At 40.0% G+C, this 10,327-nt stretch overlaps 1 protein-coding gene across 1 annotated transcript in view; it reads right to left on the bottom strand.

Moving 5' to 3' along the window:
- Nucleotides 1–5,582: 5,582 nt before the first annotated feature.
- Nucleotides 5,583–10,327, bottom strand: part of sox4b (SRY-box transcription factor 4b) — a 78,984-nt gene continuing 74,239 nt past the window's right edge. The window contains 1 exon segment of the mRNA XM_020596876.1: nucleotides 5,583–6,065. The gene's annotated coding sequence lies outside the window, so the exon portion shown is untranslated.

Here is a 10,327-nt window from a genome sequence, read left to right as displayed (position 1 = left end):
CTTTGACACTTTTTGTCAATCATTCTCTCTCCTTGTCCGATCTCTAGAACAACAGAACGGCGTCATCTGGAACTCTGCTCCACTTTGTGTGTACAGTATCTATTTCCAACCCCCATAGTGACAAAGAGAGCAAATGCACCTCTTGACCCCATCACATTTCATTTCCTGACATCATTCATTAAATGTAACTGGAACGGGTGGTTAAAAATACAGATGACATTAGGGAAACTGAAACAGTAATAAGAATAAACATTTATATGCCTCTGCTGCTGTGTGGAAAGACTGATTTTGTACAACCTTCATGCAGTCATGAAACAATGTGTAGCTCCATTTGAAGCAATGATGCATAGTGGTGTGTGTGTGTGTGGATGTGAACATACATCTATAAAGAGATGTACAGTGCGCATATATTCCTCGCTAACATTTATAGCTATGAAAATAAGGCCTGCTCGTGGTAAACTGGAAGATATTATTTTATGTTAATGTCAAGTCCAGTATGTCTGTTCAAGCTGGATACTTTTTATTTAGTCTGTGGTGGTTTGTCAAGATGCTCATTATTAAAAGAAGGGCCATAAATGTTGTTTTTCAACTTTAGTAACTGCTCTAAGGAAGAGACTAAAGTTAAGAAAATTCTTGTTAATTTTCACAACAATTGAGTTCACATCTACTGAAACATCATTTTGTTTTGAAGGTAATTTGTTAGACTAACTTCACTCTATTAGGAGCTTCTTTCAAAAGATTTTTATCTCAGCATCATTAACACTAATGAGCAAAATTAAACTAGACAGCACTCAGAGAGTGCAGAACTCCGCCAAGGCAGCTCAGTTTACTCATAATTTCATTGCACTAAAAAGCAACATTGCCATAATACTTTGACCCTGACAATGGGATTCCTTCAGCATGAAAACCTGTCCCTGGTATTTTGAATCACATTGATATCATTAGTTTGAATGTTATTCAAGAAATATGATAACATGAGTGATTACTAAATGCTCTGAATGGCTAAATAAATGTCCCATGCAGACTAACATAACAATATGTACTTACAGTTTTTCATGGATACACACAACTAATAACATTTGGCTGGATGTAAATTGACTTTAGAGTCTATTTTCCAACATGCCTCCTGCTCCACTTGTCTTCACTCAAAGTGCTCAGTAGCACAGGTGCGCACTTTCACCACAAGGGGGCTCTCACATACAGTTAGCAGCCTTTCCAACGCTCACAATGGTGGAGAATCCTTTAAAAAAAATCCTGGATCTGCATGATGATCCAGAACAGCACAAAAAGGTTATTGGCTGTTTCATGTGCCAAACTCTACAAAACATGTCATCAAAATCCATTCATTTCTTTATGCTGTGAACAAACCAACCAACAAAAGATGGCAAAAACGTTAGCTCCACCTCGGCAGAGGTCATTATTGATTTAGAAATATACCAATTTATTAAAGTTAAAGTTTTAATTTGTTAAAGTTCCACTTGTATACTGAGTTGTAGTTGCAGCCCAAAGATGCATTGCTTGTGCAGTGGCACCAACATTGTCCCATTAGATCAGCACTTTTTTTGATCTTGGTGTCACTTACTGCAGCCATTTATCTATTGCATTTATCCATGATCCGTTTGCAGGCCTGCCGGAATTTTCCTCCATCCCACTAAACTAAGCTATTTTTAGAAAACCTTGCTATATAAAAAGGGAGAGATGTACCCTGGTAATGCTATAAAAAACATGGGTGGGCACCACAAAGTGTCAGGTACAGTGCAGAACAAAAATCTCCTAAGCCCCTAACTCTTTGCTATTCAATATTATTTCACAGGGCAGCCATTCCAAATACATAAGGACCCTGCCCTGTTCAGCCCAGTCTGCCAAGCTCCAACTCTGGGTTTGATGTTCCTCCAACATCCAACAGGCTATGATTATTTCATTCCTTTTTTAACATAACACATCAATAATTCAACCTTTGCTCAAGCAGATGTGATTTTTTTGATTTAGCAAAAATGACTCTGTGTGTGTGTGTGCCCTTGTTTATATATACTTGTGGGGATGGAACACTGGGACCACACTGCTTTGCAGGGACCAGAAGTCACTTGTGGAGAGCAGAGGCTGGGCCCAGGGCTAATTTGTTGAATTTTATTAAAATGAAAGGGTATAAGGTTAGAGCAAGTATTGGCTTTGGTTAAGGGTAGGTTAGGATAAGGTAAGGGTTAAGGTTAGACAAGTAGCAGTTCTCACTAAGGTTAGGGTAAATCTCCTGTAAAGGATGACCACAAGGATGTGTATGTGTTTGTGTGTGTGTGTGTGTGTGTCCATCCATCTAAGAGGAGATTGAATATAAAATGTTCTACAAAGATAATACCTCATGCCTTAGATGAGTGATGGATGGCAAGGGGGTGGAGTAGAAGAAGAAAAAATGCAAGCACTCTGGAATAGGTGCAGATTGCATTAGCATAGGATAGCAAATGTTCCTTTCCCTCTACGATAAATTGCCTCCCATCCTCAAGGCAAACTGTCCACACAACAAGAGCAACTGTGACCATGTATGTGTGAGTGTATTTATATGTGATGCTGATTTTTCTTGTAGCACTGCTGTAACAACAATGCAACAAGCATAAAAAAGTTTAGAATGCAGTTAAGTAATTTAAAATACACCCTGGGTAGCAAGGGATATTAAAACCCTAACTGTGTGTATGTATTGTGATGAAATCCTAAATGTTATAACTTAGTCCCTAAAGCATTTAATTGCTAAATTAATTAGCTTGCGATGTCTCACATTAATTCATGCCTTTACAAAAGTGATTCCTTTATTCATTGGCCTCATTTCTTCTCACACTCTTCCTTTCCCTGTCTCTGGTTCTCTCTCCTCTGTGCCATTTCTGGCTTCTCCTTACATCCTCTTCTCTGCTAATGAGCCCACTTAAATGTATGCTAAAACACAGACAGCAAGAGAAGAAGAAATAGGTACAGTGCTTACAGGAAGTTCTGTTTCTTAAAGGGCTCATCGTAAGAGGTGTTTTTAATAAATAATAAATGCAAACGCTGACTTTTGTCTGCAGACATCACTTCAGGACATGAATTATGTATTGTTGTTCCTGGATAAGGCAATATAGGAACTGTGTGTGTGTGTATGTGTGTGTGTGTGTACATTTGGTAGATTTTTGGTTCACATTTTGAATAGTTTCAGAGGCTTCCAATCAAGGCACTCATGTGGACTCAACTCACTGTGATTACAACCTTTTTTGTTTTGTTTTGTTTTTGTGCAAATACATCTGCAGTACAAACATTAAGCTCATTTGCACTTTGTATTCAAACTTAAAAGGAAAAAAACCGCAGTGTTCACTTATTAGTCTTATTATTGTCAGTTATTATCTCTTGACTGGTCAGATGATGAAGAGCAGGATGTGTGCATGTGTTTTCCCTCACTCCCTCTGTCCTCTGTGTGGGAGGTGTATGAGTCGGCCCTCCCAGCACAATTGTGTTTAAAGCATTTTTCCCCCATTTGATCTCCGCTCTCTCCCTTCTCTCTTTTTTGTCCTGTTTTTTTCCTACTCTGTAATCATTATGAAAACAAAGGAAGCTGCATTCCCACTTGACAGTGCAAAAGTCCCACTAGCAAGGCTAAAATGTACAGTATGTGTGTTTTTTCTGCTTCTCGTTTGTTGTCGCTAGGGAGTGTGAGTGAAATGCTTGATTGAAAATCAGGGGAAAAGGGAATAATTACAAAGAGGGGAAAGGCACCCATCTACTTGCAATAGCAATCATCAGTGATCTCTGCTGTCATTTCATTCCACAGTAAATAATTAATCGAAAGGAACAAAGCAGAAACAAATATGCAAATAAATCCTAAAAAAGCCAGTGACATTATTGTGGTAGGTTATGATTGTTATGAATCTGAATCCTTCTCGTTTCATCCACCCTGACAGTAGTGAAGTCACCCATAAAAAAAAAAAACTAGAGGGATTTGAGGGATTGATTGAGGAGGGAGGGAGGGATTAAGGACAAGGGGAATGGAAGAATTCAGGGAGGGGGAAGAAGCATAGTAGTCAACATTGGAGGGGAGAAGAAAGAGATTTGGGAAGAGAAGAGAGTAAAGGAGGCAGGGAAGCTTTTGAGGGTGTATTCGACAGCACTGTGAAAGGTAGCCATCAAGGGCTTTGATGAAAAGTGCAGGCCTTCTAAAGCTTAGGAGTGACAGCATATGATTTGGTCAAAGCATGAGCTTTTCAAAGGTAGACATTCTCACTCCCATTCATCTCTCTAGGGTTGAATATAACTTTTGGGCTGAGCTGTTACAAAAGTCCGAATTGGTTTGACAGATTGTCTGCATGTGGTATTGTCCCTGTGACTTACAGACAGTAGGGTGGCTGGAAATGTAGACATCCTGAAATGAAGGGGGATTACATGTAATGTTTCAACAAACTACTAGATCAGTAGCTTCGCAGAAAGCCACATTTTTAGTGAGGAAGTGACATAAGGTGTATAATTATGTATGCTTAAACAAAAATCTCATTATCTTTGCCCTTGGTTATTTAATGGTAGCCATACAAAAAAAAAAAAAACATTTAAAACATATAACAACTAAGCATAACACCATTCGTGAGAGAGTGTTTGACAAAATCAAAAAACATGTCTGTTAAAACATTCAGCTGCCCTGAAAAGCCATCTGGATTCGATTTTAAGACAGAAACATGCTGTAATTTAGTACTTTTTAACATTATGAAATCAGCTTTTTCCATCATTCATACTAAAAACACCTCTTATAGATGTTATACTGGATGTGTTTCCTACATTTGGCAACACCTTAACTTCACTTCCGTGCCAATGGCCATATAATTTTGGCAGTGCTGGAGGCTTATCAGCAATTTGGCTTGGTTAACAGCAATATGGACAGTTCTAGGTCAGTGGTAACAGGCTACAGGCCTGTCAGATAACACCAGTGTGGCATTTTCATGCAGAGACACATGCACACAAATAAATTATTTTGGACATAGCATGCAATTTAACACCTACATTCATAGACAGACAAACACACTCATGATAATGCTCTTTACATGTAAAAGCATGCATGTGCACAAAACTGAACGTGCACATCACTGAGGTTCTTGTCTCATAATGGTGCTTAGGTTTCTCTCTCTCTCTCTCTCTCTCAGTCACACACACACACACACACACACACACACACACAGATAATAGAGTCTAATTTAGGCCCTCGTATCTGTAGAGTTCTCAAGAGGACTAGACCTCATCAGGAATATATTGGTGACCTACATACTAGGAATGCACAGACACACACACACACACACAGCAGCATTTCTGAGCATGCCTCTGCATCACAGACATCTACAAGACTTACATGAATCTGCAGTGCCTGCTTGCACACACATGCAAGAAACATACCTATACACCCTGGACATAACTTTGCCTACACAGTCAGCTGCACCCACTGCACAAAGCATATAGATACATACGGTACACAAACATATGCATTCCCACATACTGGAAATCATGAAATGATTGAGAGTAAATAGCTGGTGAAGGAGGGATCAGAGACGCATTATAGTAGCCACATGTAGGTCCTTTATTGGTTGTAGGGGTAACAATCAGAGCATGGTTAATCAAAACATTCACAGGTCAAGATTATTTTAGAAATCTTCCATAAAATTAGATTTAATCATTCTTAGTGGAAGAATTTAATTAATAAGAAATACCTGCTCCTAACATGATCACACTAATAGCATTATCCAGAGTTCATCTGGTTTAATTTTACAGTCTATTTGAGGACTCATTAACAACCTCTGTTTAAAGCTGCTTCATTAAATATTCCAGGTATGACCGCAATAACTGAACAATATTTTCAGTGGATTTCCACTTTAAGTGGCCGCACTTTGCTCTTAAGGGTAGATGTGCCAGTGGTATGATACAGTAACTGCACCATGTTTATGGAAGGTCTGGAATCGCTGTATCTCTGCTGCATTATGCATTCTGCTGGCACCAGACAGATATCCAGTCATTATTCATCATTCATGGGCATCGTCTGTCAGCTTCACAGTCTACTAAATGGCCGAGAGAACCTAACAGAGAGAGAGAGAGAAAAAAAAAAAGTCAGCTAAACGTGATTCATAAACAGTTATCACCATTGCAAACACCTAGACAGAGTCAGACACCGACCAAGTGAGAGACAGAGAATGAGATCTGAAATGGCATGATGAGAAGAGATTATAAAGGAGATGGTTATCATACAGTTCCTAATGTCTTTTAATGACTTGGTGTTATGGAAAGAGTCAAACTACTGTATATTCAGCAGCAGGTTAAAGAGAGGTTTAAAGCCCCTGATCATCTGCCAAAGGGTGAAGACATATGCAGACATTTATGGGTGACTGTCTGCTCAGAACTATGTTTATATATGGCAAAAAGAACCTGACTCATACACAGTAGTGGTGGCTACGTTTGAAGGAGAAGGAACTGAGGCTGGACCACAACTGATACAGAAATAAGCATTTGAATCCGCATGGAAACACATTTACTATTTTCACATTTATGAGTGGTGAGAGGGGCGCGGCTCAGTGGTGAAGAGGATCTGACTCATACATAGTAATGTCTTTAGCACCACAGCTAGTACATAATGGCAGCTTTGGACTGATGGAGTACTCATTTAATGCAGACACACTGCCTCATCTATCTTGTCTTCATGTGCAGATAAAGTGGGAGGGTGTATAGTGTAAAGAAATAATTTGATGTTTAAAAATGGATATGAACCCCTTTATCTGACCCAAGCTCACACACACACACTCAGTTTCCTCCAGAAATGTTTCGTAAAACTTCTAATGTTTATGGGAACTAGAGCTGGAGACGCCATATCAGACAAGTTGATCCTCCTACACTTTCAGAATGCACCTATATGCCAGTCCCATCACTGATTGTGTAATTATCTGTTGCCCCAGTAATTATAGGCAGATTACGTGCACAAATTGAATTTGAGCTCTGCTTTCATGTAAGTAAACGTGGTCCTTAGAGTCAAAAGACTGGTGTATAGTTTGTTTCACTAATGGCAAAATCTAGTTTGAGGCAGGAGAGTTTAGAGATTGAAGTCAGTAGGACATCGAGAAGTTTATTAAATGTCTGAACTTTGGACAGACCTTGGAGATCCTAGCTGCCCGGGAAGGATAAAAATAACTGTAGCAAATACATCAAAGCTTGCCTGCTGAAAACAGCATGAGGCAGAAACAAGAGCAGGAGTAGAAAAGTTGACACAGCAGCGTGCAAGTTCTACCTATGAAACAATATCACAGGATGGAGAAAGACAAGACAAATGTAGTATTTTGTTTGTGCATTACAAAAAATAAATTAATAACTAAAAGAAAATAAAGTTACACTGGGCGTCATGACCTTGCCTGAAAATAAAAAGCTTACTTTTCTGTGTAGGGGACACAGTATGGCAGGGCAGTTTGTTCCCTGCTGCCTCTAGGCAAGACAGAAGACAAGTCGCTGTGTACCTGCACTTGACTTGCCTCACTGCTATATACTGCACTACAAGCTGGTACAGAGAATGTTAGTAGGAAAGGAAACTTTAAAATTATAGCAATTTCTTATAATGTGCATAGATTATCTTTATTACCTATGCCACAGAGATTATGATTTTGGTCCAGCTTTTGGTCCCACTAAATGTACAGCAGACCTACTACTTAAATAAAATAGTAAACTTTTAGCTAATCGGGTACCTATTTTACTTGAATAAACATTTAGATGGGATTTACATATTCTTCAGTGTATATCACTATGATTACTCTACATTTTTGTTGTCAAAGTAAAACATGTAAATATGGTGCAGTCTTTGCCTTTGAGTGCTTTCTAGTAACACTATATTTTGTTTTACTGGATGCATGTATTTAATCTTTTCTTACAATTACTTTGCCATATATTGTTATGTCCACTGTCTTTCTTTGCCTTTTACTACATCATTGTGAGAATGCAGTACAGACAGCATGTTCTAATCATATATCGAATGTGTGTTACCAAGGAGATGAGCCACTGTTATGTAAACGAAAATGAAATATTCATAAGCAAACCATCTCCCAACCCATTGGGATAGTGAATGAATGACCCACATGGTGACTTGGCTTCTATCTGAAACTCAGCAAACAGGCCCACTTTGAAAGGTTCAGTGTGGTAGGCAGGTCTCAAACCCAGAGGGAAAGACAGATGCTGTGAGAGGGCAGGAAAAGGGACAACATTTATTGACATGTATGGAAAAACTCTTCTGTTTCCAGAACAGCTAAGTGTTATATTCAGTCCTTAAGGAGAAACAGGGAGATGGGGTGTTACAGGCGAAGGGAGAAGATGAAGGACAGAAAAAGGGGTACATAAGTAGGAAGGGAGGAGTGAAAAGAGACACAGGGATTAGGAAATAAAAAGACAGATGAAACCAAGAGACAGCTCTGACATGCTCAGGCAGTGTATGCTTTCTGTGGGAGCAGCTGAACTAACCAAACGCACACACACAAATGCACAAACATTGTGATGTGGTTAGATGTGACTTTGTCTCTGACTGTGTGTATATATGAGATGTTTAGAAAGGGGCTGTACTGTAGGAAGTCATGCCAGATCCCCAGCACCACACCACACTAGCATAAGGACAAAGAGACTTAATGGGCTTTGAGTTTGTGTTGTGGTTTCTTTAATTCTCTCCCTCTTCTTTTCTGTCTCTGACTCTCACTCTATCTCTGTCCTTGCTGTCTGTCTGTTTCTCGGTCCAATGCTCCGTTTCTCTTCGGCTGTTTTTCTGCATTTTCTTCTCTTTATATCCATCAGTCTTTCTCTCATCCATCCATTGTGCACTTTCTTAGAGGCAATACACATCCAGGAATAACATTTGCAATGACCTAACCACATGCTAGCAATATGTAACCATTCTGCAGGCAATGCAATAATAATAATAATCACCTTTATTTGGCCAAGTTACACACACAAGGAATTTGTTTCCAGTACAGAACCGAGGCAGCCATCTGCAGTGCCAACTCACACTGATGGCTCTAACCATCGGGGGCAACTTGGGGGTTCAGCGTCTTGCCCAAGGACACTTCGACTGCAGGCACCGTAATTCGAACCTCCAACCCTCCAGTTGGGAGACGACCGCTCTACCCACTGTTCCACAGTCACCCCATAAATGTGTTTGGCTCAGAAGTCTATACTCAAGCATGGAAAAGGGAATATGAGAAGAGCTTTAAGAGTTACTGGGACACTAAGGAAGTGTGAGTTTGAGGAAAAAGTCACAAATGGTTAAAGAGCTTGATCTTATAGGCATGTGTAGGCCTAGGTGGTGTAAGTTTAGATTATGACTGTAGTAAGTACTGGAACCTCCGACCAGATAAACCGCGCCAGTCTCTGATCATAAGGTGGTGGGCTTAGTTGACGTTTACGGCTTCTGTTGTGGTGACTTTGTACTTCAGTGCTTTTTCCCCCCCTGGGATTATCATGGCATTGACTCAGCATTTATCCATCTCTCAACCTCTGTCTCTCTCTCTCACACTCTGTTCTGTTTTATTTCTCCGACAATGTGTGACTTCAATTTCCTTTAATAACTTAAATACTAAGTGGACAATAACCAGAGCTGCATTTTGTCTTTTGTCTTTCTCAGGCTTACAGCTGCTCTTACAGTTTCTTCCGTCATCCATCCTCTGTCTCTGTCCTAATATAAACCTTGCTTTGTCACTGAGGAGAAAACAAACTACCTCATTCTAACTTAAACTAAATTTTAACCTGCCTTCTGTGTGTTGCTTGGTATGCAGGCTGGATCAAGACTCTAGGGGTCTGTGTAATCCCATATTCTCATGTACATATACCCACACACTGTGCACAGACACACACACGCACGCCAGCACACACTTTACAGCCCTGGGTGCACTTATGGACACATGGAACCTGACAATCAGATTTTGTGTCTATCGAAACACACACACACACACTCCCCTAGCATCCACCCCCACGACCTTTCTTCCCATGTTTCCAAAACCTCAAACACCCACACACTACTTCTTGATTCAATTAAACCGCAGTCAAGTCTGGATTGTGACATATACCCCATGGAGGGAAGTGGGAGATGTGTGCCTGTGTTTTTTGTGTGAATCAGAAAACTTTGTGACCTCCTTTGCCATGGCCTTTCCTGCTCATTGTGGTAATGGATGACTGGCCTTTGACCCCTTAATGCATTCTATGCCCACTTTCCTCTGCTGTTCCCTGTCTTTCTTTCCTTCTGCTGTTCTTCTGTTTTTTTTCCATTCCCCTCCTGCCTGCCTGTCTCTCTGTCTCACTCTCAGTCTCTCTTTCCTAATGAGAC

Source organism: Monopterus albus, unplaced genomic scaffold (genome assembly GCF_001952655.1).
Source record: "Monopterus albus unplaced genomic scaffold, M_albus_1.0 scaffold31.1, whole genome shotgun sequence".
Taxonomy (NCBI): Eukaryota; Metazoa; Chordata; class Actinopteri; order Synbranchiformes; family Synbranchidae; genus Monopterus; species Monopterus albus.
Note: the sequence above shows the minus strand (reverse complement) of the source record. Positions and strands in the feature narration are given on the sequence as shown.